A 5,399-nucleotide genomic window follows, 5' to 3' on the forward strand; every position below is an offset into this window, starting at 1 on the left:
ATTCCTGAACCAAGGTCACACAGAGCCTTAAAGATCATGGTGCCTATGGTACAAGGTATTATGAACTTTCCAGGATCCTGTCTCTTCTGAGGCAATGTCAGTTGATCTAGATCACTTAGTTCATTGGTGAACAAGGGAGGTTCATCTTCCCAAGTTTCAATACCAAATTATTTGGCATTTAGCTTCATGATTGCACCAAGGAACTTGGCAGCTTGCTCTTCAGTAACATCCTCATTCTCTTCAGAGGAGGAATATTCATCCGAGCTCATGAATGGCATAAGGAGGTTCAATGGAATCTCTATGGTCTCTAGATGAGTCTCAGATTCCTTTGGTTCCTCAGAGGGAAGGTCCTTATTGATCACTGGACGTCCCAGGAGGTCTTCTTCCTTGGGATTCATGTCCTTCTCATCTTATGTTGGTTCGGCCATGGTAATTAATTCAATGGCCTTGCACTCTCCTTTTGGATTCTCTTCTGTATTGCTTGGGAGAGTACTAGGAGGGATTTCAGTGATCCTTTTACTCAGCTGGCCCACTTGTGCTTCCGAATTTCTAATGGAAGACCTTGTTTCATTCATGAAACTCACAGTGGCCTTAGATAGATCAGAGACTAAATTTGCTAAGCTAGATGGATTCTACTCAGAATTCTCTGTCTGTTGCTGAGTGGATGATGGAAAAGGCTTGCTATTGCTAAACCTGTTTCTTCCACCATTATTAAAGCCTTGTTGAGGCTTTTGATCCTTCCATGAGAGATTTGGGTGATTTCTCCATGATGGATTATAGGTGTTTCAATATGGTTCACCCATGTATTTTAACTCTGCTATTGCAGGGTTCTCAGGATCATAAGCTTCTTCCTCAGAAGATGCCTCTTGAGTACTGTTGGATACAGCTTGCATTCCATTCAGACTCTGAGAAATCATATTGACTTGCTGAGTCAATATTTTATTCTGAGCCAATATGGCATTCAGAGTATCAATTTCAAGAACTCCCTTCTTCATAGGCGTCCCATTACTCACAGGATTCCTCTCAGAAGTGTACATAAACTGGTTATTAGCAACCATGTCAATGAGTTCTTGAGCTTCTGCAGGCGTTTTCTTTAGGTGAATGGATCCACCTACAGAAGTATCCAATGACATCTTTGATAGCTCAGATAAACCATCATAAAATATATCCAGGATGGTCCATTCTGAAAGCATGTCAGAAGGACACTTTTTGGTCAGCTGCTTGTATCTTTCCCAAGCTTCATAGAGGGATTCACCTTCTTTCTGTCTGAAGGTTTGAACATCCACTCTAAGCTTGCTCAGCTTTTGAGGAGGAAAGAACTTGGCTAAGAAAGCCATGACCAGCTTGTCCCAAGAGTTCAGGCTATCTCTAGGTTGAGAATCCAACCACACTCTAGCTCTGTCTCTTACAGCAAAAGGGAAAAGCATGAGCCTGTAAACTTCAGGATCTACTCCATTAGTCTTAACAGTATCACATATCTGCAAGAATTCAATTAAGAACTGAAAATAATCTTCAGATGGAAGTCCATGAAACTTGCAGTTCTGCTGCATTAGAAAAACTAGCTGAGGTTTCAGCTCAAAGTTGTTTGCTCCAATGGCAGGAATGGAGATGCTTCTTCCATGTAAATTGGAATTAGGTGCAGTAAAGTCACCAAGCATCCTCCTTGCATTATTATTATTTTCGGCTGCCATCTCCTCTTCCTGTTCGAAAATTTCTGAAAGGTTATCTCTGGATTGTTGTAATTTAGCTTCTCTTAGTTTCCTCTTCGGAGTCTTTTCAGGTTCTGGATCTGCTTCAACAAGAATATTCGTGTCCTTGCTCCTGCTCATATGACAAAGAAGAGGGCACAGAGAAAATAATAATAATAATAATAGGGATCCTTTATACCACAGTATAGAGGTCCTTGTGTGAGTAGAAGAAAAGAAAAAGAAAATCTGAACTCAGAGAGAGAGAGGGAGTTCGGATTTTTGGTGAGTGATGTGAGGAGGAGATGTTAGTGGATGAATAAATAAATAGAATAAGATGAGAGAGGGAAAATTTCGAAAATAATTTTTGAAAAAGAGTTAGTGATTTTTGAAAAAGATAAGAAACAAACAAAAAGTTAGTTAGTTAGTTGAAACAAATTTTGAAAAGATAAGAAGTCAGGAAGTTAGAAAAGATATTTTGCAATCACTTTTTTGAAAAAGGTAAGATAAGAAGGTATTTTTAAAAATATATGATAGAAATTAGTTTTTGAAAAAGATTTGATTTTTAAAATCTCAATTAATGACTTGATTCAAGAAATCACAAGATATGATTCTAGAACTTAAAGTTTGAATCTTTCTTAACAAGTAAGTAACAAACTTGAAATTTTTGAATCAAAACATTAATTGATGATATTATTTTCAAAAATATGATGTAAAATTAAGAAAAAGATTTTTGAAAAATATTTTTGAAATTTTTGAAAATAACTAAAAAAATTAAAAAAAGATTTGATTTTTGAAAAAAATTTTGAAAAAGATAAGATTTTTTTAAATTGAAAATTTGATTTGACTCATAAAAACAACTACATTTTAAAATTTTTTGAAAAAGTCAAATCTAATTTTTGAAATTTTAAGAGAGAAAAAGGGAAAGATATTTTTTTTTATTTTTGGATTTTTATGATGAGAGAGAAAAACACTAAAAATGCTCAATGCATGGAATTTTTAGATCAAAACAATGAATGCATGCAAGAATGCTATGAATGTCAAGATGAACACCAAGAGCACTTTGAAGATCATGATGAACATCAAGAACACATTTTTTTTGAAAAAATTTTTTTTATGCAAAGAAAACATGCAAGACACCAAACTTAGAAATCTTTCATGTTTAGACTCTAACAAACGAAAAATGCATATGTAAAACAAGAAAAGACACAAAACAAGAAATCATCAAGATCAAACAAGAAAACTTACCAAGAACAACTTGAAGATCATGAAGAACACTATGAATGCATGAATTTTCGAAAAATGCAAGATGAATATGCAATTGACACCAAACTTATAACATGACACATGACTCAAACAAGAAACACAAAAAATATTTTTAGTTTTTATGATTTTCTAATTTTTTTTGGATTTTTCGAAAATTATTTGAAAAATAAAAATTAAGGATTCCAAAATTTTTAATATGAATTCCAAGAATCTTCAATTCTTAGTCTAAAGCTCTAATCTGAGGGTTAGGCATGGCTTAATAGCCAGCCAAGCTTTAGCATGTAAATTACATCCATTGAGGTGATTAGTTGAAGACCAATCCCAAAGTAGTTTGGGTATGGCTTTACAGCCAGATAGGATTCAACATGTTTCATGAAACACTAGAATTCATTCTTAAAAATTCTGAAGAAAAATATATTTTTGAAAACAAATTTTTTTTTTCAAAAACAAAGGAGAAATTTTTGAAAGAATTTTGAAAAATTTTTGAAAATAAAACAAAAAGAAAATTACCTAATCTGAGCAACAAGATGAACCGTCAGTTGTCCAAACTCGAACAATCCCCGACAACGGCGCCAAAAACTTGGTATGCGAAATTGTTACTCAGGTTGTGAATTATTGTTCGAAATTGATTCCCTGGCAATGGCACTAAAAACGGATGCACAGAACCATGGTCTAAACATATCTTCACAACTTCGCATAACTAACCAACAAGTGCACTGGGTCGTCCAAGTAATAAACCTTACGTGAGTAAGGGTCGATCCCACAGAGATTGTTGGTATGAAGCAAGCTATGGTCACCTTGTAAATCTCAGTCAAGCGGATATAAAATAGTTATGGAGTTTTCGAAATTAATACTAAAATAAGGATAGAAATACTTATGTAAATCATTGGTGAGAATTTCAGATAAGCGTATGGAGATGCATTCATTCCTCTGAACCTCTGCTTTCCTGCTGTCTTCATCCAATCAGTCTTACTCTTTTCTATGGCTGGCTTTGTGTAAGGATGTCACCGGTGCCAATGGCTACTTTCAATCCTCTCGGGAAAATGATCCAAATGCTCTGTCACAGCACGGCTAATCGTCTGGAGGCATCACCCTTGTCGTTGGTTGCATCCTATTCCTCTCTGTGAAAATGGTCCGATGCGCTGTCACTGCATGGCTAATTATCTTGGAGGTTCTCGATCATACTGGAATAGAATTTACTATCCTTTTGCGTCTGTCACTACGCCCAGCACTCGCGAGTTTGGAGTTCGTCACAGTCATTCAATCCCAGAGTCCTACTCGGAATACCACGGACAAGGTTTAGACTTTCCGGACTCTCATGAATGCTGCCATCAATCTAGCTTATGCCACGAAGATTCTGATTAAGAGATCTAAGAGATAATCATTCAATCGAAGGTAGAACGGAAGTGATTGTCAGGCACGCGTTCATGGGGAATGATGATGATTGTCACGTTCATCACATTTAGGTTGAAGTGCGGATGAATATCTTAGAAGCGGAATAAGTTGAATTAAATAGAAAAACAATAGTACTTTGCATTAATCTTTGAGGAACATCAGAGCTCCACACCTTAATCTATGGAGTGTAGAAACTCTACCGTTGAAAATACATAAGTGAAAGGTCCAGGCATGGCCGAGAGGCCAGCCCCCAAAACGTGATCTAAGATAGCATACAACTGATCAAAGATGTCTAATACAATAGTAAAAAGTCCTATTTATAATAAACTAGCTACTAAGGTTTACAAAAGTAAGTAATTGATGCATAAATCCACTTCCGGGGCCCACTTGGTGTGTGCTTGGGCTGAGCTTGAATGTTACACATGCAGAGGCTCTTTCTGGAGTTGAACGCCAGTTTTTGTGCCATTTTGGGCGTTGAACTCTACTTTGCAACTTGTTTCTGGCGCTGGACACCAGAATTGGGCAAAGAGCTGGCGTTGAACGCCAGTTTGCGTCATCTAAACTTGAGCAAAGTATGGACTATTATGTATTGCTGGAAAGCCCTGGATGTCTACTTTCCAACTCAATTAGAAGCGCGCCATTTTGAGTTCTGTAGCTCCAGAAAATCCATTTTGAGTGCAGGGAGGTCAGAATCCAACAACATCAGCAATCCTTCTTCAACCTCTGAATCTGATTTTTGCTCTGGTCCCTCAATTTCAGCCAGAAAATACCTGAAATCATAGAAAAACACACAAACTCATAGTAAAGTCCAGAAATGTGAATTTAACATAAGAGCTAATGAAAACATCCCTAAAAGTAACCAGATTCTACTAAAAACATACTAAAAACAATGCCAAAAAGCGTATAAATTATCCGCTCATCATAAAGCCAATGCAGCGCTTCATGCTTTGGGCATGGTTTCCAATTTCAAATCTTGGCTCTCCCATTTTCTTAGTGAAGCATTGGCGCTCAGTGAAGTAAGGGAACGGAGCGCCCCTTTCTTTGCTCCTTTGC

At 36.7% G+C, this 5,399-nt stretch overlaps 1 non-coding gene across 1 annotated transcript; it reads left to right on the forward strand.

The window, feature by feature from the left end:
• Positions 1-1,187: 1,187 nt before the first annotated feature.
• LOC112739406 (small nucleolar RNA R71) lies at positions 1,188-1,295 on the forward strand. The gene has a single exon (XR_003170343.1). It is a non-coding gene; the product is annotated as a small nucleolar RNA R71 (small nucleolar RNA).
• The last annotated feature ends 4,104 nt before the right edge of the window (positions 1,296-5,399 follow it).

The sequence above is a fragment of the Arachis hypogaea genome, chromosome 13, assembly GCF_003086295.3.
Source record: "Arachis hypogaea cultivar Tifrunner chromosome 13, arahy.Tifrunner.gnm2.J5K5, whole genome shotgun sequence".
NCBI classification, from domain to species: Eukaryota; Viridiplantae; Streptophyta; class Magnoliopsida; order Fabales; family Fabaceae; genus Arachis; species Arachis hypogaea.